The following is a 25,294-nucleotide window of genomic DNA, read 5'->3' as shown; positions in this document are numbered from 1 at the left end:
GTTGGTTAGAAAGTCCAGAATGTTAGTTCCTGGAGAAGATGTAACCCTCTCCCATTGCTGCTTCACCAACTTTAATGGCCCCTTAACTTTGTGGCCATATATGAGTTCAAAGTGTGAAAATCCCAAACTGAGATGTGATGCAGCCCTGTAGGCAAAGATCACGTGCTATAACACCCAATCATTGGAGTGCTCATTCACGAATTTACGTATCATGGCCCCCAAAGTCCCATTAAACTTCTCCACTAGGCCATTTGTTTGGTGGTGGTAAGGGGTGGCAACCAAGTGGTTCACTCCATGAGTTTCCCAAAGACGTTTCATGGTCCCTGCCAGGAAGTTAGTTCCCAAATCCATAAGGATGTTTGAGGGCCAACCTACCCTGGCAAAAATGTCTGCCATTGCCTGGCTTATGCTTTTAGCCTTGGTATTGCCTAGGGCTACTGCTTCTGGCCATCAGGGGGCAAAATCCATGAAGGTCAGTATGTACAGCTTCCCTCTGGGTGTCTTCTTAGGGAAAGGACCCAGAATATTCACAGCTACACACTGAAATGGAACCTCACTATGGGGACTGGCTGGAGAGGGGCCTTGACCTGGTCTTGGGGCTTTCCCACCCTCTGGCATACCTCACAAGACCGGACATAGGTAGGAACATCCTTGCCCATTCCCTCCCAGTGAACTGACTTCCCCAAACGGTCTTTGGTTCTGTTCACCCCAGCATAGCCACTAGGGTGATCATGGGCTAAGCTTAAGAGCTTTTCCCTATACTTAGTTGGAACTACCAACTGTCTGTGAGGATGCCAGTCCTCCTTCTGCCCACCAGAAAGGGTGTCCTTGTATAAGAGTCCTCTTTCTATAACAAACCTGTATGTATTGGAAGAGCTAAGAGGCGGTGGGTTGCTCTGTGCTGCCGTCCAAACTCCATTGAGGTTTTCATCTGCTTCCTGCTCTGCCTGGAACTGCTCCCTTGATGCTGGAGACATTATTTCCTTGCTGGGTTGTGGACTTGGGCTTGGCCCCACTGGAAGCGATGCAGATGATGAGGGTGTCTCCGTTGATTATGAACCACTCTCCGCTGGTGCACTAGGTTGTATTTCAGCCTCTGGTTGAGCTTCTTGCACCAGTTTTGCTGCTGCAGGTGCAGGCTTTGTGGCCCCCTTTGGTGCTGACTCCCCTGACTCTGGTGGCGTTGGACTGCACCGCCAGTTCCGATCCTTGGGCTGGTTCGGGCTGGGTCCCAGGAACTGGATCTACAACTGCTGCTATAGACTCTGGTTTGGGGTCTGGTTTTGCCACCTCGGCTGGGTCCCTGTAGGAGGCTCGGGAATGGAGTTAGGTGTGGAGGCCTGTTTAGCCTGGCTGCAGGTGACTATCCCCACGCATTTTGTTAGCCTCACGTGGTTGGCTAAGTCTTCTTCCAGCAGCATGGGAATGGGATAATCATCATAGACTGCAAAAGTCCATATTCCTGAGCAGCCCTTGTACTGGACAGGCAACTCGGCTGTAGGAAAGTTAAAAAGTTGACCTTAAAGGATTGCACCATCACTTGGGCCTCTGGTTCGAAGAGTTTGGGGTCCACCAGGGATTGGTGGATAGCTGACACCAGTGCTCCAGTGTCTCTCCACACAGTAATCTTCCTCCTGTCCACACTCACAGTTTCCCTTCGCTCTGGGAGTATTTGGGAGACATCTGGGCCTGAAGGCTCTTGGTGGGACTCTGGGGTGATGAGTTGCAGTTGGCTGTTGCTCTTGGGGCAGTTGGTCTTCACATGCCCCAGCTCATTACATTTAAAGCATCGCCCAGCTGACAGGGGGCTGGGGTGAGGTGGGTGGTTGGAGAGTGGGGTGGTGGGACGAGAGGGCATCTGGGGTCTCCCTGGCTGTGTGGTGGGCTCCTCCTTGCGAGGTGGGGCTTTGGGCTGACCCTGATGGTGGGGTATCCTCTCGGGTTGCCCCTTCTGGTATCCACACCAACTGTTACTATCTTTTTTCTTCTCCACCCTCCACCCATTTGGTTTCACTCTCCCGCACCTTGATTACACTTTTGGGCTTGCTATCTAGGATGTACCTTTCTATTTCCTCAGGAACACCCTCTAAGAACTGCTCCGTTTGCATTAGGAGAGACAGATCTTCCAGAGATTTAACATTTGCTCCTGATATCAAGGCATCCCAATATTTTACAAATGTGGTAGGTGTGTTGGGAAAATGTCACCTCTGGTTTTCACCTTAGGGCTCTGAACCACCATTGGGCATGTTCGGGTATTAGCCCCATTTTAATTCTGGCCTTTTTAAAAAAAATTCATACCTGTTCATGTGTTCTTTAGGCATTTAAGCTGCCACCTCTGCTAAGGGTCCACTGAGTTGTGGTTTCAGCTCCACCATATACTGGTCTGGAGGGAGGTTGTATCCAAGTCAGGCCCTTTCAAAATTTTCTAATTTGTATCATCTGTATCATCACCTACCTTGTATCACCTACCCATTTCTTGGAATGGGGAGCGGTACCTGGAGAAGGACTGTTAGGGTTACCTGTTGGACCCAGCTTAGCCCTTTCCAGCTCTAAGCGCTTCAACTCTAATTCCATCTCCAGGCGCTTCACCTGCATTTCTGCCCCCAAGCGCTTATCCTGTCTCCTCTCCTCCACTTCCGCCTCCAAGCGTTTCATTTCCAAGTGCTTCGCCTCTCTCCTATCCCACTACTGACACCATGTCAAGGCTGATTCCCCACTCTGCAGAAGGTAGAGGCCCACAAAGATTTTAAAAATTAATAGTGGCCACTTCAGGCTGGTATTAATCTCCCAAGGTTACAGCTTCTCTCTGACCATGGATGAATAGATGCTGCCACCACCCAAGAAAACCCCTTTGAAACCAGAAAGGCACACTTGGGAATTCCTTCCTGTGGGGTACCTTCAAGCCTTTTCATCCACCCTCTGGGGAAGATCTGAGAATGAAAAACAAAGGAAATCAGCTGTTGCCACCAGCTAATTAAACAACATAAGCACAAACCTCTTAGGACACCAAACATCCAATACTGTTCTTAAAAAAGGTAAATTTTATTAAAAACAAACAGAAAGAATATACATTTGGAACTTAGGCTTTTGCTAGATTTAAAAAACCCTCATAACATTTAATCAAGAATAACCTTCTTGAGGTCTAGCTTAAAGGTTACAAGCAAAACAAAAAGCATTTGGGGTTACCACAGAGGCATCCACAAGCCAATAAGAAATAAACAGAAATAACCCTAATTACGTCTTCTTAGACAGTCCCTAATTTACATTTCTGGGGTTTCAGATAAGCAATCTTTAGATATGATCTGATTGTTTTTCATACCTGGCTTTCAGCTTCTCACAGCATAACTGCTCCCTGTTCCCCTCTTTCCCGGAGAACCACAACACACAGACAAAGGGAAGTTTTTTCCCAATTTTAAAAAGTTCTAGCCCTCACATTGGCTCTTTTGGTCAGGTGCCCACTCCTTTCCTTTTACCTGTGGGCTTGTTAAACCTTTACAGGTAAAGCAAGTAGACAAAAGCCACTAACAGGGGTTTTATAGCTAACTGGCTAGGTGGGTATCGATAAAAGGGAGCTACCCCATCCCTTCATTTATCACAGAGCTTATCTCTAGACACTGCCTCAAATTATACCCCAGCCAAGGACTTAGCAGTGACTAACTTTGTCACCCTCTATTGGGTTGCTGATGACCTGTTTACAATGGATCAGGTCAGTCTTCTGCCATATTCCATCTACAATGTGATTATGAGGCTGTGTCAACTGCAGCAGAATTGTTCTTCTTGAATTTACTGTACAGTTGGGTTCCAGACTCTCAGTTAAAAAAATAAACCTGAATCAACCTTAAATTTAAAAAGAAGAAAAATTGAGTCTCTCCACACTTACAGTTACAATACTAACTTGCCAAAGGTCAAAGGAACAGAAACCCTTGCATTAATGTTTGCCTGAGTCTGCAGGAAGCCTGAACCTGATCTCAAAGGTGTAAACCGCCCTATCATTGGGGTATTAACAGACCTGCTAGGGATATTTTAAAGGGCAAAGCTCAACTGTGGATCATCTGGGCAGGAACACAGCTGTTACAGGAGGTAGGCCTTTTCCCATAAATATTTTATGAGAGTGGTAAGTATCATTACCCTCCTTTGACAGATGGGAAAATGGAGGCACAGAGAAATGAGGTGAGGCAGGAGTCACTGGCTGAAGTTCTCTGGCCTGTGTCACCAGTAGGTCAGACTAGATTATCATAATGGTTCTTTCTCGTCTTTGAATCTATAGATATGTCTACACTGCACACTTCTTTCGGTGGCATGTAGGGTACCGACCTGGCTAGTAATACCTAGCATGGGTATCAATAGCAGTGTAGATGGTGAGTCATGACTTAGGCGAGTAGAGTAAAGACACCCCTGAAGCCTGGGGATATGTATCCTGCATGGCTCTCTACTTTCCCAAGCCATGTCTCCCTGTCTACACACGATTTTTAGTAGTGTAGTGTCTTGCTGCTGCCCCACTGCTGGAGCCTTTCCCTGACATGTGTTGCTACACACCACAGTGTTGACACAGCTTGCTTTTCACGGTGGCATGTAGCTACCCTAGGGAGACCACTTGTCTGCTTTGGTCTCTATCTGGCTCTGGGACAAAACTGGACCTGGTTTTGTCTGATATTGGATGGGGGACACCATTTTTAAGAGCGTGCCACTCTTCCCCCTTTCAGCGTGACCTCAAAAGCACTGTTCATGTGAGGTCACACCTACGTGGGTGGAACAGTGCACTCATACAGATGGCACCCCCCCATCCCGTACAATGTAACCTTGCAGACACAGTGCATGTGAGGTCACGCAATGGAGTCACACCAGCAGGGGTGGGCCCATGCCATTCCCTGAAGTACTGGAATGTCTGGTATTGTGGGAACATGTAAGCTACAACTTGCCTACATGCCACCAGCACTGGTGTGGAGAGTAGACATAGCCTATGGATGGATCAGTAATTGTCTCCCTTTTAGCTAGTCTAAGCAGAGGGGCAGAGGACTGCATGGGGCATGAGTCTAGCTGTCCCTTCTCACCCCTAGAAGCCATCCTTCCAAGGGAGAGCTGAGAAATGTGCATCTTGGGGGCAGGAGAATAGTAGGAGAGAAAGGGAAGCTCTCTCTTTCCTCCCCCTTCAGCTGTCAGATTAAATACCTGAGCCAGATCCTCAGCTGGTGTAAATCAGCACAGCTCTACTGACTTCTGCAGAGTGGGTCTGAGTTGCACCAGCTGCTACTCTGGTTCCCTGCGTCTCCAGAGATGCCAGAGCAAGTTACAAAAGGGTTGACAGAGTGAAAAGAAGAGTAAAAGAGATGAGTAAGATACCTGCAAACTCTGGGGATGGCTAATGGAGAAGGAGAACTTGGTTAATTACGTGCTGTGAAACAGAGCCACTCCAAAATGAATTTTTAATGAAAAAATTATGCACTTTCCCAGCTATTTCACAAAGAAAAGTGAAGCTGGGGAGATGTCCCCCAAAACTGTGACTTCTGGGCATCACACATACCACAAAGTGACGGGCCAAACTTTCTGCTAATATAAAACTCTTGACTTCAGTGGAGCTAGTCCTAGCAGACAACTGAGCTTCATATTGACTGCAACAGAGCTAGGCTAATCTACTCACTGATGGTCTGGACCCTTAAAGTAAAGCCTGGGACATGTGAACTTATGTCGCCACAATGGAAGAAATTGTCTGAGCCAGTCCCTGCGAACTGAAACCAGCGCCATTTGTCATAGAAGGGTCAGTTGCAGGTTGAGTTGAGTTTTGCACTTAAAGCAGGTATACAATTCAGTTATGTCATCATCCTATCAAATCCCAAAGGATGTAGCCTCCTTGCAGATCTAGCGCCTCCAGGATCCATCTATAGCTAGGTCCTTAAGGAGGTCTGGATGTGCAGTCAACATCCGCCACTGGCGATCTTATCACACCACTGAAGCTTTTGGTGCCCATGTGATTTATGGCCATGTAATGATATTCCCTGGTCATCCATCCTAATAAAATATATACATCAGGAAAGTTGTCAAAAACAAGTAGCGCTGATAGAGGTGGTTGCTGGGTTTGGCTATTAATATCTTCATTGCTCATCTCATCCTGCCACTTAATATGGAGCAGCTGACAAAGGCCCCAAGCATTGTAAACATCAATTCAGTGCTCATCAGCCTTCCTCAGTGTCCATGTTTCACTGCCAAGCCACAGAGTCGGTAAAACCGGAGTCTTTTGAGCCACAGGTTCATAGTATGCTTGATGCCCTCGTGTCTTCACAGAGAGCACTGAACATAGAATCATAGAACTGGAAAGGACCTTGACGGGTCATCTAGTCCAGTCCCCTAGACTCAAGGCAGGACTAAGTATTATCTAGACCATCCCTGACAGGAGTTTGTCCAACTTGCTCTTAAAAATCCACAATGATGGAGATTCCACAATGATGGAGATTCCACAACCTCCCTAGACAATTTATTCCAGTGCTTAACCACTCTGACAGCTAGGAAGTTTTTCCTAATGTCCAACCTAAACCACCCTTGCTGCAATTTAAGCCCATTGCTTCTTGTCCTATCCTCAGAGGTTAAGAAGAACAATTTATCTCCCTCCTCCTTGTAACAACCTTTTATGAACTTGAAACATGCCAGCAGCTGCTGCTATCATAGAATCTCAGGGTTGGGAGGGACCTCAGGAGGTCATCTAGTCCAACCCCCTGCTCAAAGCAGGACCAAACCCAACTAAATCATCCCAGCCAGGGCTTTGTCAAGCCTGACCTTAAAAACCTCTAAGGAAGGAGATTCCACTACCTCCCTAGGTAACCCCCCTCATTCTTCTCTTCTGCAGACTAAACAATCCCAGTTCCCTCAGCCTCTCCTCATAAGTCATGTGCTCCAGCCCCCTAATCATTTTTGTTGCCCTCCGCTGGACTCTCTCCAATTTATCCACATCCTTCTTGTAGTGTGGGGCCCAAAAATGGATACAGTACTCCAAATGAGGCCTCACCAGTGCTGAATAGAGGGGAATGATCACATCCCTCGATCTGCTGGAAATGCCCCTACTTATACAACCCAAAATGCCATTAGCCTTCTTGACAACAAGGGCACACTGTTGACTCATATTCAGCTTTTCGTCCACCGTAACCCCTAGGTCCTTTTCTGCAGAACTGCTGCCCAGCCATTCGGTCCCTAGTCTGTAGCAGTGCATGGGATTCTTCCGTCCTAAGTGCAGGACTCTGCACTTGTCCTTGTTGAACCCCATCATATTTCTTTTGGCCCAATCCTCTAATTTGTCTAGGTCCCTCTGTATCCTATCCCTACCCTCCAGCATATCAACCACTCCTCCCAGGTTAGTGTCATCTGCAAACTTGCTAAGGGTCTAGTCCACACCATCCTCCAGATAGTTAATGAAGATATTGAACAAAACCGGCCCCAACCCTTGGGGCACTCCACTTGATACCGGCTGCCAACTAGACATGGAACCATTGATCACTACCCGTTGAGCCCGACCATCTAGCCAGTTTTCTATCCACCTTACCGTCCATTCATCCAGCCCATACTTCTTTAACTTGCTGGCAAGAATACTGTGGGAGACTGTATCAAAAGCTTTGCTAAAGTCCAGAAATAGCACATCCACTGCTTTCCCCTCATCCACAGAGCCGGTTATCTCATCATAGAAGGCAATTAGGTTAGTCAGGCATGACTTGCCCTTGGTGAATCCATGCTGACTGTTCCTGATCACTTTCCCCTCCTTTAAGTGGTTCAGAATTGATTCCTTGAGGACCTGTTCCATGATTTTTCCAGGGACTGAGGTGAGACTGACTGGCCTGTAGTTCCCTGGATCTTCCTTCTTCCCTTTTTTAAAGATGGGCACTACATTAGCTTTTTTCCAGTCATCCGGGACCTGCCCCGATCGCCATGATTTTTCAAAGATAATGGCCAATGGCTCTGCAATCTCATCGGCCAACTCCTTTAGCACCCTCGGATGCAGCGCATCCGGCCCCATGGACTTGTGCTCGTCCAGCTTTTCTAAATAGTCCCAAACTACTTCTTTCTCCACAGAGAGCTGGTCACCTCCTCCCCATACCGTGCTGCAGAGTGCAGCTGTCTGGGAGCTGACCTTGTCTGTGAAGACAGAGGCAAAAATGCATTGAGTACACTAGCTTTCTCCACATCCTCTGTCACTAGGTTCCCTCCCTCATTCAGCAAGGGGCCCACACTTTCCTTGACTTCCTTCTTGTTGCTAACATACCTAAAGAAACCCTTCTTGTTACTCCTAACATCTCCGGTTAGCTGCAACTCCAAGTGTGATTTGGCCTTCCTAATTTCACTCCTGCATGTCTGAGCAATACTTTTATACTCCTCCCTGGTTATTTGTCCAATCTTCCACTTCTTGTAAGCTGTTTTTTTGTGTTTAAGACGAGCAAGGATTTCACTGTTAAGCCAAGCTGGTTGCCTGCCATATTTACTTTTCTTCCTACACATCGGGATGGTTTGTTCCTGCAACCTCAATAAGGATTCTTTAAAATACAGCCAGCTTTCCTATATGAGGATACACAACTTTCAAACCTCCTTCAGTGCTGTTTGCAATGCTTCCCAAGTATTTGACAACTCAGTAACACTGTCCCACAAAGTAACAATCTTCCTTAGCTTGTACCAGGGGGGTCTGTCTGCTGAAGGCAAGCGATGACGCAAACTGAAAGCAGCCATCACTTCCACAGTCCATTTCCAAAAGAGCAGGCTCTAGCATTCCTCACTTTTGACAGGAATCGCCTGAAATAGATTTGGCCTTTGCAACCTGCATGTCACAGCCTGCAGGTCAATAGAGGAGTTGGATTGCACTGGTGACTAGGGCTCTGTCTACACAATATAGCTTTTTCAGTAACGAGTGTGAAGAGATGGGAGCCCTCACTGATATAACTGTGCAGGCAAAAGCCCCCTAGTTTAGACACTGCTTATAGCAGCAAAACTGAACTGGGATAAATGATTCCAACAAAAGTACCATTTTGCCTCTATCAGCTGCATTCCCACAAGGCGTGCTTCATGGGATAGTACACTAGTGTAGCTATACTGGGAAGGGCTCCTAATGTAGGCCTAGCCTAGGACTTTCCAGCTTCCTTATTATCAAGTTGCATCCCCCCCGTCCCTCCACCTTGAAAAAATAAGCTCCAGTCACATTAGATTTAAATAAGGTCCAGTCACGTTAGTCATGTAATGTGATCTACCATGTCACCAGTCCAGCAAGGCAAGGAGGATGAATGGAGGAGAGATGAGAACAGTGCTATGTCTGGGCTGGATTCTAATAACCTTACACATATTGATTACCTCTTTATTTCACAAGACGTCAACAGGATTTCTTATGAAGCATGCTGCTATGTGTTGTACATGAGGGTATGATAATCTGGCCATCCATGCAATTATTTACTGGCATTATGGTAACACCTAGGAGCCATAGTCATAGATTGGGACCCCACTGTGCTGGGCACCATGCAGCCACAAAACAAAAAGTCAGACCATGTCCGAAAGAGCTGAAAAACAAAGGATACACCCAATGCTTCTCACCTGAAAAAACAGAGGATCCAAAGAGACTGCAAGTCAGTGAGGGTGTGTAGCAGGGTGACCCCCTGCTTCGGCTCAGAGAGGTTTAAAAGTTGCCTGACAGGGCTTGAGAGCGGTAGTTCTCAAGACTGGGCTAATGGAGGAAGTGGCTGCAGGTGAGGCCACGCCCCAAACTGAACCACAGCTGGCCCCTATAAAAGGCCAGGGAGCCAAAGGCAAACAGTCTCTCTCTGCCTTCAGAGGGAGATGGGCCTGGCTGCTTAGAAGCTGAGATAAGTACCTAGGGTGAAGCAGGGCTGGGGAAAGGCTGAGGAGCTCTAGCCAGGAAAGCCCCAGGCTGCGGCCTAGCACAAGGCCAACGGGTACTGGGGGTTACAGAGGGCAGCCCTGGGGTAGGCCAAAGCGAGGGCAGCCCAGGGGTAGGCCAAAGCAGCAGGTCCAAACCCAACCCTGCCAATGATGAATAGGCTGATACTGCAGTCTGCCCCAGGGTGTGGGGCTAGACAATGACTGACAGTAGCCACATACTGAGGCAAGGTAGGGATAGAGGGTGGGGGTTCCCTGAGACAAAGGGGGAAGCCCAGAGCGAAAAAGGGTTACTGCCAGGGGGCAGCACCCCAGAGAAAAGGGGCACCGGGTCCAGGGAGGGACACGGGGGCCTGAGAACAGGTGGATCACCAGCCTGCAGAGGGCGCTCCGGGGCTGAACAGAGCTAATTCCCAGAGTCACCAGCAGGAGGCGTCGCAGGGGTGAGTCCGACCCGTTACAGGGTGAAATATGCCACTATCCATTACACCATCACTCTGGCTAGCACTGTCTCATCCCACTTGCCTCTAATTAATCAATGTGATGATGGTGAATGGAAATCAATGGTGCCAGAACTAGTGGAGGGGCTGCATAATGGACTCTATCCAGCCAAACTCAAGAGAGTTTTTCTTAAAAGCCCTGATTTTGGGGTCATGTGCTTAGGTGGGACAAATTGAAGCAACGCTCCCCCAATATATAGAACTGAACTGTGGAAAATCCAAGGGCTTTGTTTGCACTACGAAACATAACCATGTTCAAACCATTAAGCTAGGTGACCTGACCCAGATCATGGCTGACCGATCATGGTATACAAGCATACCTGACCCAGATCATGCAAGCACATCTCAGGTGCAGAAAGGCACTGACTAGCTGTGGTTAAGCCCTAGGCCTGGAAGGCATAACCCATCACTAGTTAGCATACAGAGCATGACCTTTCCTTGCTCAGTATAATGCCATTAAGTGGCTCACTAGACATTGAGTTGGCAGGGTTATCTGGTGAACAAGGGACTAGACAACAAATTAGGAGATCTGGGGTCTGTTCCAGGCTTTGACGGTGACCCTGGTCATGTCACTCCACCTCTCTGAGCCTCTATTTTCTTTGTCTCTCATGTCTATTACTGTTAGCATTTCAGGGTCAGGGCTGTCTCTCATTAGATGTTTATATCACCAGGAACAATAGGACCCTAATCTCAAATGAATTTCCTAGTGAAGATAAGGGCCTTGTGAGAAAGAAAGAAAGTGTCAGAGGAAAAAAAGAACCGAGGAAGCACTTTGCAACCCTTTGTCCTCCCCTTTCTAATAAAGCTGTCATTGTTATAAAGGCTGATCTATGACAAGTGCAATCTCTCAGGCAGCATATTGAAATACTCCCTGGGAGATTTCCCCATCCACTCCCTGTGCCTGACATCTACGCAGACCTAACAGGACCTGTTTTCCTTCTGTCAAGCAGCACGGCTCTTCAACAATCACGATGCAATCTGAACTAGCCCCTCAATCATCACTGGTCTTTTGCTTCCCTGCATGAACTGCCAGAGCAGTCATGGAGGAAGGGTGCCTGGCTTCAGATCTAATGTGTCTATTTTGCAGATATCATTTTTGGTCAAGTTAAAACAAAATAAAAATCAACAGATGGTGAATATAAGTAATTGTATGCTTGAAAGAGGCTATATTTTATTTACAGACAAAGAAAAGTAGCGTCACCTTGCCTACTTGAAATCAAAGATTTATTGGCAAGCATTTGCATGGCTCATCAGCAGTGGAGTGGAACAGTACTGTGATGAATTGACGGTAATACAGTCACTGTTCTCTCCCCCTTCCACAAACACATGTAAATAAATCTAGCATTTCCAGGAAGATTATGATACATTCAATATATATGATGCTATCCTTTTCAGAAGCATTTCTTGTTTGAGATCTCAAAGTGCTTTACACATACTGAGTAAGACCTTCAGCTGGTGTAAATCAGTGTAGTTTTATCCACTTCAATGGAGCAATGCCGGTGTACACTAGCTGAAGGTCTGGCCTGCCATGTCACATCATATCCATGAAAGGTAAGAAAGTACCATTAGTTCCCTTTAACCCAGTGGTCCCCAAACAGTGGGGTCCTCCCCATCTAGTGGTCCAACTCCAGCTGTTAGAGATATTTGCTACTAGCAGTCGTTGATGGGCCACATGCCACTGTAGGCAGTCCCATCATCCCATCCCCTCCATAAACTTATCAAGATCAGACTTGAAGCCAGTTCGGTTTTTTGCACCTACTGTTCCCCTTGGAAGGCTGTTCCAGAACTTCACTCCACTGATGGATAGATGAATAAGAAAAGACATGATAGAAGTATGCAAAATAATAAATGGAACAAAGAGGGTAAATTAGGTGCTGCTACTTACCCCTTCTCATAGTACAATTTCTAATATACTTGTCTGACAAAATCATTTTTCCCAACAATAAAATGTTTTCTTACAAAAAAATAATCCAAGCAGCTCTAATTCTGAATATTTCTTCTTGCAGGTGGATCAAAATATCTTCAAGATTATTCATTAATGAGTAAGGCTAAGAATTTGTCATGGATATTTTTAGTAAAAGTCACAGACAGGTCACAGGCTTCCATGAATTTTTCTTTATTGCCTATGACCTGTCCGTGACTTTTACTAAAAATATCCATGATAAAATGGGAAGGAGCTGGGCAGATGTGGGGTGTCTGGGAGCTCCAGGAGCCCCTGCCACTGTGGGGGCTCGGAGCTGCTGGGTCCCCTTGTTGTCACACAGCCCCCTACTCCATCACGACAGCAGGAGTTGCGGGGTACTCCTGCCACCCATGGCAACTCAGAGGTTGGGGGCCCCGCTGCCTCAGGCGGTGGGGGTACCTCTCAGCTCCCCACTGCTGTGGGAGGCGGAGGGACCCTGCAGCTCCCAGCCGCCGGGCTGAAGTCACTGAGGTGTTTGGAAGTCACAGATTCCATGAATTCCGTGATCACTGTGACAAAACTGTAGCCTTACTAATGATGCATTTTAAACCTATGAATTGTTGGCAAATATTTTCCTTTGATTAATCATAAGTAGGGATGTAAATATCCTTTTAAAAGTTACCTGGTTCAATGATTACAAACCATTTAACTGGTTAACTGATTAAAGGGAGAGGGTCTGGGGTCACTCCCGCTAGCGCGTGGCTGGGGTCATTCTGGCTGGCCAGGGCTGGGGACAGGGTCACTCTGGACAGCCTTTGTGGCTGGGGCTAGGTTCAGCTGGCCAGCCCAGGGCTGGGGGCTAATGGTTAGGGTGGGTTAACTGGTAAGACTAATGCGTACCAGTTAACCATTTAATATTTTACATCCCTAATCATAAAGGCTCAGATTTTCATAACTTCATTATCATTAGTTAGACTCACAGCTCCACTGGGATGTTGGGAAGTGTTAATCCCCGTTTTACAAAGTGGGAGCTAAGGGTAGATGAAGGGCCAAATTTTTAATGATATTTTGGTGCTTAACTCTCATTGAAATCAGTGGGCATTAGGTGCCTAAATACCTTTAAAATTCTTCTGCTAATATAACCCACACACCTCCTGGGTGTGGCGTTCTGTCCCATCTAGTGGCACTGAGACCGCTGAGAGAGAGAGAGAGAGAGAGATTAATGAGTTTGATCTACAGCCAGTTGGCTTTTAGCTCATGTAGTAGAGCAGGCTGCACAACATGCAGCCCGCGTGGGCTCACTGTGTGGTCTGTGGGCAAGTGGCGGGGTGGGGCTGTCGGGTTTGCCCAGGGCCGGTGCAACCATCCGGGATTTTTCCTCCCTCCCCCTCACACAGAGTGTGGCGCAGCTGATTGGGTACCTGGGCCTGATTTAGCAGCTCCCATTGGCCTCAACCAGGCAGAGTTCCTCCCCGCTCCCTCCTCCCACTGCCTCAGTGTTGCATCATAGCACTCTGCGGGGGAGAGATTGTGTGCTCAGGAGCTTGTTTGGTTTGGCTCCACGTGGAGCCAGCGGCTGAAGTGGCATGGTGGCAAGGGGAGTCCCGGGGGGCAGTCAGGGAGCAGGAGAAGGGTTGGATGGGTCAGGAGTTCTGGGGTGGGGGCTGTCAGGGGGCAGGGGTGTGGAGAGGGATTGGAGCAGTCAGCGGATAGTGAGCAGGGGGAGGGTTGGATGGGTCAGGAGTTCTGGGGGGGCTGTCAGGGGTGGGAGGAGGGTTGGATGGGTCGGGAGTTCTGGGGGGGGTCTGTCAGGGGGTGGGAGTCCTGGGGGTCTGTCTGAGGGCGGGGATGTGGATAAGGGTTGGGGCAGTTAGGGTGTGGGGGGGTTTCAGGAGGAGGCAGTCAGGGGACAAGAAGCAGGGGAGGTTGAGGGTTCTGAGGGGGGTGGGAAGTGGGAGGGAGTGGATGGGGGCAGGGCTCTCACCCCATCCTCTTTTTTTGACTGTTGAAATATGGTAACCCTAAAAAAGTGGTGCCGTGGCTAGGCAGGGAGGAGCCGCCTTCCGGATGCACTGGAGAGCCAGAGTGTCGGCTTGCAGGGGTGGCGAGCCCCAGCCATGGAGGAGCCAGCACGGCACAGGGGGGCAGCAGCCCTGCAAAAGCGGTGGCACCGCTAGGGGGAGCAGCCGTGCCTCACCTCCTGCCCAGGCTGCGGCCTGGCACACACACACACACACCCGGGGGCTCCTGCAGGCTGCAGCAGATGCATGCGGTTGGTGGCCCCTGTGTACCCCCCAGCTTCCCTCTTGCCACGCTTGGGCTTTGCGGCTCCTGGGCATTTGAGCCACCCGGGGCGTGGGGCCCTGAGCCAGCTCCAGGAGGGGCAGCGGCGGTGGTGGCTCACGCTCCCGGGAGCCAAAGAGCCCGAGTGTGGCAAGGGGGCAGCCAGGTGGGGAATGGGGGGCTGGTGACCACATGCATCCGCTGCAGCTTGCAGGAGCCCCCCCAAGGGGGGCGCCGGGCCACAGCCTGGGCAGGAGGGGTGGGGGGGCGTGGCTGCTCCCCGCTAGCCACGCCACCACCTTTGCAGGGCTGCTGCCCCCCAGTACCGTGCCAGCTCCTCCATAGCTGGGGCTCGCTGCCACCACAAGCAGGACGCTCTGGCTCTCTGGTGCCTCCAGAAGGCAGCTCCTCCCTGCCGAGCTGTTGCAGCAGCCCAAGCCCGGCAAAGCCAGTGAGTGGACTCGGGACAGGGGCCGCCGGGGTGGGGTGAGGAGGGCTTGTGGGGGGGCCTGTGCACCCTCCAGGGGAGTTCAGGGGGCGGGGAGGGGGGAACCTGGTCTGCGGAGCAGCCCCTGGGCTCGGCTGTCCCCTGGGCTCGGCTGTCCCCTGGGGTCTATAAAGGCTCGTTGGCATTTGCCCCTCAATGAACCGATGTGTGGGGGGCTGAGGGGCACAAGGTGGAAGTTTCACCTAGGGTGCAAAATATCCTTGCAGAGGCCCTGGGTTCTCTCCATGCCTGGGAGGGCCTCACCTCACAGCCCCACAAGCACGTGCTGTGCTCCAACTGCCCTAAGGGCCAGAAGCACACGTGTCTCCGTCTCCCGCTCCCCCCGCCTGGTACACAGTGGGTGCATTACTTCTGGGGCCTGCTGAGGTGGGAAGCGCTGGGCATGAGGCAGAACCGGTAAGTGCCGAGCAAGGGGAGCGGCGCCTGGCCTGGGCTCGAGTCGCAGCTCGTGGGGGGGGGGGGAGAATGGTCCAAGACCCGCCCAAACCCCTCCTTCGGTTGGAGGTGGGGCAGGGCAGCTACTGCGCTGGTTGCTCCCAGGGCAGCCTCTGTAGTGATGGGGCTGGGTTTTGAACTGTCTGTGGGCAGCCAGGAAATCCCCGGGGGAGAGGGGTGTGTGTGGGTGGGTGTGTGTGAGACCTGCCCTACCCCAACTGCTGCCCCTTTCCCTGGTCCAGGGACCTTCCCTGGCCCCCATCACACTGCCCTCACCCCCCAGGGCTCCCTGCGGTCCCTGTGTTTGTGTGTTGGACAGTCACATCCAATCCCTTCACACTGCCCCTCTTTCCCCTCCCCAGCTTAGTTCATAGCCCCAGAAAATCCCTTCAAACTGTCCTCCTTTTCCCCTCCCCTTATTTCGTGGGGGGATTACAAACCGAGCGGGCAGGCGTCACTGGGGTGTGTGTGTTGTGTTTCGGGAGGGCTGGGGGAGTGGTGTTTTTGGCAGCGCTGGGGGGGTTGGGCCCTCAGCTGTTTTCTTTGGAGTAATATGGCCCTTATCACTTTGAGTTGTGCAGGCCTGTGGTAGAGGCTCATGCACTAAGTTCCAGAGGTCCCAGATTTGAGCCCATCTGCTGACAACAGGGGTCTGTTGGCGTTACACTAAGAGTACATCTACACTGCAAGTGGGAGTGAGCCGCTCAGTTCTGGCAGACAGGCTTGCGCTAGCATGGCTTGAGCTTGTGCACTAAAACTAGCAGTGTGGATGTTGCAGCTCAGGCTGAGGCTCATGATTTTGAGCCCAGGAGGTCAGGATGGCTTAAGGGCCTGCGCCACACGTCCACACTGCTAGTGTTAAGTAGCTTGCACCACGCTAGCATGAGTCTGTGTATCTGGGCTTGGAGGCTCTCTCTTAGCTGCAGCATTGACATACCCTCTACAACTTGTCCAGGACTGTGTAAAATGTCAGTGGCTAAGCTGGGACTTGAACCAATGTCTCCTGAATTCTAGTCTGGAACTAGATCATCCTTTTTCCCTCCAAAGGAATTTCAGCTGCAAATAAGTGGCCAGATTTTCAAATGAGCAGAGCAAATTGGGTGCAGCGATCTTTGAAAATCTGGCCATGAACATCGCTAAGGGAGCTACTGCATTATTGAAACTCTGGCCCTTATTTAAGTGCTTAAACAGCTGAGCCCTTGAAAATCTAACCTGACACTCATTTGAAAATCTGATCTCTAATGTCACCTCACTTCTAGAATGGAGAATGATCTTTTATAATAGCAAACAGTGAATATTCTTGGTCATAAACAAGTGGGCAGGCGACTAGACTCAATGACCCAAGAGATCCCTTCCAGTCCTACGTTCCTATAGGTACCCTTGTGATTTGTGTGTTTGCATGAGGAATGGCTATTCCCTGAATGTCCAGATGTACAAAAATGTGTTAGTGTAAATGCTCCCAAACAGCAACTAATGCAGATGCACAAATGTGGACAAATCAATCAGTGGTAGAACTGGGCAAAAAAAAATTGACAAATTGTTTTTAATCTAAAAATGCATTTCGGGACCCCTGAAACTATTGTCGATTTTGAGTTGAATTTGATTAATGCTTTTGGTTAAAAAATTTCAAATGAGTCAAAGCAGTTCATTTAGCCTTTTTTTGTTTCAAAATGGTGTTTTTATTTCAAATTTGGTCAATTAAAAACAAAAGGTGAAAACACCTGAAATGGCTGAATGTAAACAAAAAAAACTAAAAAAAAAAAAAATTTTGAATCAACTAGAAATACTTCAGTCTTTTCAAAATGCTGCTGATTCAATGAAAATTTTCAAAAAATGTGTTTCAACTCAAATTGAACTGCAAATATTAGCAGATGCTGTTTTCCAAGTTCCAATAAGAACACAGAGTGTGTCATTTTTGAGGACTTTCCACTTGACCACAATATTATTTTCTTTTATGTCCAATAATTTAAAAAGAGAACATTTTTATAGTCATTTCCCTATCAACAACCAAGTCAATTTTCTTTTGTCGTGTAAGGGTCCGTGTACGGGTCCCCTTGTCAGGTGAGGGGTCGCTCTTCGCCCTCTCAGGTGCGGCTGGGAGCCAGGCCGCCTCACTACAGGAGGCTGAGTAGCAGTTCTGGCTTAAAGTCCACGCCCTAGATCAGGGCGGGGCAACAGGCAGTAGTCCTGGGCTCAGACCCTCAGGCAGGGGCTCAGCAAACAAACAGTACGTTAAGCCCGAGCCCTAGGTCAGGGCGGGGCAACAAACACCAGTTCAGAGGCTCAGACCCTCAGGCAGGGGCTGAGCAAACACACAGGAGTTCAGGGGCTCAGACCCTCAGGCAGGGGCTGAGCAAACACACAGCAGTTTAAGTGGGAAAGCCCCAAGCCCTGGCTCAGGGTGGGGCAGCAACACAGGTACAGGGCTCAGACCCTCAGGCAGGGCTGAGCAGCAGTTCAATTTGTAAAGCCCCAAGCCCTAGCTCAGGGTGGGGCAGCAACGCAGGTACAAGGCTCAGACCCTCAGGCAGGGCTGAGCAGCAGTTTAAGTTTGTACAGGGGCTCAGACCCTCAGGCAGGGGCTCAGCAAACAAACAGTACTTTAAGCCCCAGCCCTAGGTCAGGGCGGGGCAAACAAACAGTAGTCCTGAGCTCAGACCCTCAGGCAGGGCTGAGCCGGAACTGGTAAGTCCAGGCTTCTATGCCTTAGTGTTGGGGTGAGGGGGAGACTGCCATCCGTGAGTGGGGGGTGGCAGGGGGGACGTGGGCCCACCCACTCCACCGTGTCCCAGCCCGGGGCCCTAGCAGCAGCGGGGATCCGCTGCAGTCAGTGGGGATCCTGGCCGCAACACACTGACATAGGCTCAGGGTCGGCTACAGCCAGACTGGGGTCGGCTATCCCCGGGCCACTTCCAATCTCCCCCTCTGTTGGTACCTGTGTCATCGTGGCTTCGGCAGGGGGGTCCACCAGCATCGGTTCCTCAGGAGACAGGTGCACGGGTGGGCTCGACTCCTCCTCAGGATAGCAGGAGCGGGGCAGGTTCGGCCAGTCCTCCTCTGGGTACCGGGCTCAGGGCAGGCTCGGTTCAGCAGGAGCTTGGGCACCAGCGTCCGTCCGTCCTCTCCAGCGGCCAGGGCCTAACTGAGCATTGGGGCTGGGCCTTTATACTTCCTGTCCCGCCCCTTGACTTCCAGGGGGCGGGGACAGGCGGCGGTGACTCTGCCCACTTCGGCGGCTGTTCTGGCTTGGCCCTCTCAGGTGCGGCTGGGAGCCAGGCCGCCTCACTACATGTCCTTAAAAGAAACCAAAGTAAAATCCATATTTTATGTCAGTGCAGTAAAAATCAAATTGACACTCATTCCTTAAACTTCTCTAGCCCATGCAACAGTGGGAATAATTGGGACACAAAGGATATAGACATATGGTGCTAAATTCAGCCCTTCTACCAGCAGGTCACATTATTATTGACCTCAACATCTTTTAGTGCCCCCATGGCTGAATTTGATGGTAGAATATACCTAAATACAGACCTGATCCAATGTCCATTGAAGCCAATGAAAAGACTCCCATTCATTTTAATGGGCTTTGGGTCTGGCTTAGTGAGTTGTCTGCATGTGCTCGTCGAGTGATTCTCAAGATGGGGGCTGCAAACAAGTGTCAGGGTGTGACCACTACACTACCCTTCCCATTCTGCTGACTGGAAGGGGACACTGTCTCGATCCCAGATAGATATAGAGTTAGCGTGACCACCTTCTCAAAAGGCAAAAGCAGAATACATGCAGAAACCCGTCCCCTCTGTCGCCCTGCTCCTGTTCCTCCTCTTCCCTAAAAGCTCCGCTCCCTGTCCCGCCTCTTCCCCCAGGGAGCCCTGGACCCTCTGTCTGCCCTGGGAGGGGGTGGGTGGGGTGTCTAAGAGTAGCCCCTGACCTGTGTCCCCACCCCCAGGGTGCGCCACCCAGGGCAGGTGGAGAGTCTGGAGCTCCCCAGAGCAGCCTGGGCTTCCTGCACAGCAATTACCATGGTCCAGCTCCAGCTTCTGGCCTGTCCAGGGGGCAGGGCCTCAGGAGGGAAGAAGAGGTGCAGGGGTGGAGCCTCGTGGTGAAGGGGGGCTAAGGCCCACCTCAGCCCCCGCACCAGGAAGAGGTTGGCACCACTTGGCCACGTGCAGAGCAACGCTGCCGGGAATCCCAAAGGCATTCAGCCCAGGACTTGAACTCTGCATTTCGGGACTGTCCTGCCCAATTCGGGACAGGTGGTCACCCAATGTAGAGTATGAGGAGTGGAACTGGAGAAAGAAAGTCACGTTTCAGGAGGGACCTACTTTGGTGTGACATCGGAAGCTCGGAGTCAGGAATGCAGATAGAGGCCAGGCTGCTATCTCTGAAAGTATAGAATACCAGTATGTATCACTGGCCAGTCAGCATACTTAATAAAGATCTCTTTCCTACAACTCTGCCTGCCCTATACATCACTTATTACTAATGAAAGAAATGGAAGTGGAGCCCGAGGGAGTCTTGGTATGGAAAAGGGGTCAAGATGTGAGAACTAGGGCTGGGTGACATTTTTTGGCTATAATTGCTTTCCACCTAAAAACGAAGGTTTCAGTTAATCAAAATATTTTGTGAATTTGTGTCAAATTATCAAATTATTTTGGTTGGAAACCCCCCTTTTTTTTTTAAAGTTTCATTTTGACATTTTCAAAGCAAACCACTGTAATTTTCCAGTTTGAAATGACGTTTCATTTCTAATTTGATTTCATTTTTATATTTTAAGGTAAAAAAAAAACCCTTGAAAACAAAATGTTTCATTTGACCCCAAGTGATTTTTTGTCCCAATTCTTTTGCTTTGTCCAAAATTCACAAAATTGTTTCAGTCAACCCCAAACTCCCCTGCTTCTAATTTGGCCAGCAAACCAAAACACTGCTTATTCAAACAACTCTACTGAGAACCAGTGGTCTAGGACTTAAATTGGTTTTTAAACTGATATAGTTAAACCTGTCCAAACTCATATGTAAATACTCTGATTTTGGATTAAGAGAGACTTATATGAGGTGAATTTAAAACTGCTTCCAACTGATTTAAGCAAAATGAAGAAAACCAAACTCAAAGCATCTACACAGGGATTAGCACCAGTTTAACTATATTGGTCTAAATTCACACCTTAGGCAGTGATGAGCTGCCAAAATCTTAACAACGGGTTCCCTATAAAAAGTTCTGATTTAACAACGGGTTCCCTATAAAAAGTTCTGATTTAAGGGATGTGCGACAGCATGTATTTTTTGTACCAAGAGGGTTACCATACGTTCATATTTTCCCAGGAGGTGATTAAGAACCGATAAGCCTGACATGTCCAGGAAAATACAGATGTATTTTAACCCTACTTAAAGTTCTTTTTTAAAAAGATGGGGCTGAACTAGAAATGAGCTCCGTTTCACATGTGTGGGTGGTGATCAGGGACAGTCTCAATTTTTGGGTCTTTTTCTTATATAGGCTCCTATTACCCCTCACCCCCGTCCCGATTTTTCACACTTGCTGTCTGGTCACTCTAGGGTGTGCACATGTGTGGGTCCCAGCTGCTTCCTGCCCCCCCCCCTCATTGAAGCAGGTGTGCAGGGTTACTGCCCTGGGAACTGCAGGGCACCAGTGGATGTGGGGCTGGCTGCAGATAGGGGCGTGGGGCAGGGCTAGCTGGAGGCAGGGAGTGACACAGGCTGGCTGTGGGCAGGTGATGCAGACGGGCGGGCTGCGGGTGGCTGTGGGCAGGGGGTGGCTGCGGGCGGCTGTGGGCAGGGGGTGGCTGCAGGCAGGGGGTGGCTGTGGCAGGGGGTGCAGGCAGAGGCTGGCTGCGGGCAGAGGGCGGCTGTGGGCAGAGGGCGGCTGCGAGCGGCTGCGGGCAGAGGGTGGCTGTGGCAAGGGCTGGCTGCGGGCAGAGGGCGGCTGTGGGCAGGGGCTGGCTGCGGGTGGGTGTGGGCAGGGGCTGGGGCAGGGGGCGGCTGTGGGCAGGGGCTGGGGCAGAGGGCGGCTGTGGGCAGGGGCTGGCTGCGGGCAGAGGGTGACTGTGGGCAGGGGCTGGCTGCGGGTGGCTGTGGGCAGGGGGTGGCTGCGGGCGGCTGGGGGTAGGGGCTGGCTGCGGGCAGGGGGCGGCTGGGGGCAGGGGCTGGCTGGGGGCCGGGGCTGGCTGTGGGCAGGGGCTGGCTGGGGCAGGGGCTGGCTGGGGGGTAGCTGGGGGCAGGGAAGGCGGGGGAGGGGCGCAGATACTCACAGGGGGGGGGTCTGGGAGCAGCAGGAGGCAGCAGCAGGAGTCCCAGGGCCAGAGGTCCGAGGAGCAGGAGCAGCAACAGGGCCAGGAGGCAGCTCACATGGCTCTCGCAGCACAGCGCAGCGCCTCCCGGCGGCCGGGAGGAGGAATTACAGGCTTCCCAGGCAGAGCCCATCAAAGCTTCCCTCGCAGGGAAGCTAGTTAACAAGCGGTTCTAAAACCGCTTCTAAATTTAACAACGGGTTCGCGCGAACCGGTGCGAACCGGCTCCAGCTCACCCCTGACCTTAGGTTATATTGGGGCATCTTTGCCATGTAAACAAGCCCCCAGTCCTTTGTAACCTGACAATGTGTGCTTACAGGCATGCATGTGTGTTGGCGTGCTAACAAAGTGGTTGTGTTGGTGTTTAAACTTTATTATAGGGCTGATTCTTCCCTGACTCGAACATTAAAGAAGGAAGGAAGGGTTATATTAAGGATATCTGGGTTTGGGTGTATGGCCCCATATATAGTTGAACCCTGAAAGCTAAAACTATGTCCAGCTTTTTTCAGACTCGATCCCCTGCTGCAGTTTTCCTCGCTGTGGAATATGCATAAGAAGCAAGTTCTTTAAACATTTAATGTGCCACATCAGCAGCAGGACGGTGGAAAAGTTAAAATTCTGGAACAGCCTAATTTTCAGTCTTTTGAGACAAAGCTCCATTAATCTTTCATATTCTCTCGCAGCCTTGTCACCAATTTGTTCTGATGTGATCAGCAAACATGCTAATGTAAAAGATGGGGAGGGGAAAATTTAGTGAAGTAGGAAAAATAATGCACTGAGGCGTGGTCATAAGATCATCCATGACAGGCACATCCATCTTATAGGTCCCAATCCTGTGGGGGAAGGATAACTCAGTGGTTTGCACATTAGCCTGCTAAACCCAGGGTTGTGAGTTCAATCTTTGAGGGGGGCCATTTAGGGATCTGGGGCAAAATTGGTCCTTGGTCCTACCTAGTGAAGGTAGGGGACTGGACTCAATGACCTATCAAGGTCCCTTCCAGTTCTATGAGATGGGTGTGTGTGTGTATATGTGTGTATATATATATATAAAATACACTAGCACCCTGTGCCCATGTAGAGTTCTACATACTGTACTAGCTGACCCAATTCCACCATAGAGAACAAATATGCTCCTAAGTTCATTTGTTCAACTGCTGCTCCCAATCAATCTTATTAACATCCATTTCCCATTGCTCTAGCCTTTTCTCACTGTAGATACTGAAAGATGATATTGTAGGATTTTTTTTTCACAGGCATTCAACGTCTATAAATACTGTCAGCATAGATGCTTCAATCTTCTGTGTTACTGACTTTCACTACATGCACTTTGCAGTCATAAATTAATAGATTCCAATACCTGAAAGTACCATTCTGATTATCTAGTCTGACCTCCTGTATAAAAAGCTGCCCCAAAATAACACCTAGAACATCTCTCCTATGGAAACATCCCATCGCGATTTAAAAGTTACCAGTAATGGAGAATCCACCACATCTGTAGGTAAATTGTTCCAATGGTTAACTATACTCATTATTAAAAATGTATGCCTCATTTCCAGTCTGAATTTGTCTAGCTTCAGCTTCCAGACACTGCAAGCTTCAGCTTCCAGACACTGCATTGTTATACCTTTCTCTGCTAGACCAAAGAGCCTTTACTAAATATTTTTCCAAAGTAGCTATGTATAACGGGGCTCAAGTCATCCCTTCACCATCTCTTTGATGAGCTAAATGAATTGAGCTCTTTAAGTCAATCACTATAAGACAGGTTTTCAATCTTTTGATCATTCTCATGGCTCTTCTCTGAACCCTCTTCAATTTATCAACATCCTTCTTGAATTGTGGACACCAGAACCAGACACAGTATTCCAGCAGTGGTCACACCAATGCAAAATTAAAAAGGTAAAATAAACTCTCTGCTCTTACTCCAGATTCCCCTGTTTATGCATCCAAGGATCACATTAGTCCCTTTGGAGTCATGCAGTACCAAGTCAAACTCCTTACAAAAGTGTAAGTATATGACATTAACACTATTAGCTTTATAAACCAACTATATAATCTCATTAAAAAAAAGATATCACATTAGTTTGACAGGGTCTGTTTTCCATAAGCCTATGTTGATTTGCATTAATTATATTACTCTCCTTTAATTCTTTATTAATCATGTCCCATATCAGCTACTCCATTACCTTTCCTGGGATTGATGTCAGACTGAAGGCTTTGCTTCATTTGAAATGCGACAGTATAGACACTACCTACTTTGAGGGGTGGGTTTCTCCTTTCAGCTGAGGTAATCCACCTTCCCAAGAGGTGGTAGCTAGGGTGATGGAAGAATTCTTCTGTTGACCAAGTGTTGCCCATATTGGGAGCTAGGTCAGCACAGCCACATCTATCTGGAGGTGGATTACCCCAAGAGATGGAGCTATGTTGATATAAGTTCCTAGTGTAGATCATCCTGACAAGCATATAATTACCTGGATCCTCTCGCTTACTCTTTTGAAATATTGGCATAACTTTGACACAAAAAGCAGACACACTGGTTTTATAGCCCATTACAACAACTTGCAACACACCTTGCTGTCTACTAACCCTCCATTGTCCTGTGACAAAACTGCAGAAGTTTTAATTGCCCACTAATTTTAAGTGGTCACCTACAACATGTGTGAACCCCTTATGATTAACAATCTGTCCCATCTCACATTTAGCTTAGACACTCTGGTTTCCTTCTCCAGACTTGAGGAAGAGCTCTGTGTAGCTCAAAAACTTGTCTCTTTCACCAACAGAAGTTGGTCCAATAAAAGTTATAACCTCACCTACCTTGTCTCTCGCAACAAAATATTGGCACTCATCCACAAGAGTAGAATGAAGGATATTCTGTTTTAAAAAAATCACTCACCACTTGAGCTAAAGAAAAACCTTCATTAGCTTCTAGTAGTATTAGATCTTACCTTTTCAGAAAGCCTCCAGCCACTTGATGGCAACAAAACTGTCAGTTTGCTTCCCCTTTTATTTCTCCTTCCTGCAAATATTCTAGCAAGCAAGTTTACTGACAGGAACCTTGGAAATAGCAAAATTTAATTAGCTATTGCATATTATTCAGGAAAGCAATTTTTTTTCTCATAACATGCATATTCACAATAGTTCTAAGAGTCAAACTCACCCAATCAGGGGGTGGAAAACACAGCATGTGACCTACATGCACCATTCACACTAAGTGAGACAGGTTAAATTTAGAAAACTAATTGCTTGCAACTAATTTACAGAGCAGAATTTAGTTGCAGATGCTATTCAGTGAATTGTTTAGAGGAATGACCGCATGTAAGAAAAATCCATCTCTCCATGGCCACTTTATGAATAGGGGGGAAAAAAAGATAAATTCACTGAATAAATTATGAGAGCTGGTCAGGAACTTTTTGTCAGAAGATGCTGATTTGTCAAAACTGAAACTTTAATCATAAAAGTTTCACAGCTCCAGGATGGAATTTCCAGTCAAAATCAGAGGGAGGGAGATAGA

At 48.9% G+C, this 25,294-nt stretch overlaps 1 long non-coding RNA gene across 1 annotated transcript; it reads right to left on the bottom strand.

Annotated features, from left to right (window-relative positions):
- Nucleotides 1-1,690: 1,690 nt before the first annotated feature.
- LOC120373765 lies at nucleotides 1,691-13,429 on the bottom strand. The gene is made up of 3 exons (XR_005585701.1): nucleotides 13,376-13,429; nucleotides 2,897-2,930; nucleotides 1,691-2,718 (listed from the first exon to the last, which is right to left on the bottom strand). It is a non-coding gene; the product is annotated as an uncharacterized LOC120373765 (long non-coding RNA).
- Between the last annotated feature and the right edge of the window lie 11,865 nt (nucleotides 13,430-25,294).

The sequence above is a fragment of the Mauremys reevesii genome, linkage group 10 (genome assembly GCF_016161935.1).
Source record: "Mauremys reevesii isolate NIE-2019 linkage group 10, ASM1616193v1, whole genome shotgun sequence".
Lineage (NCBI taxonomy): Eukaryota > Metazoa > Chordata > Testudines > Geoemydidae > Mauremys > Mauremys reevesii.
The sequence above is the reverse complement of the archived record's forward strand: the minus strand, read 5'-3'. Positions and strand labels throughout refer to the sequence as shown.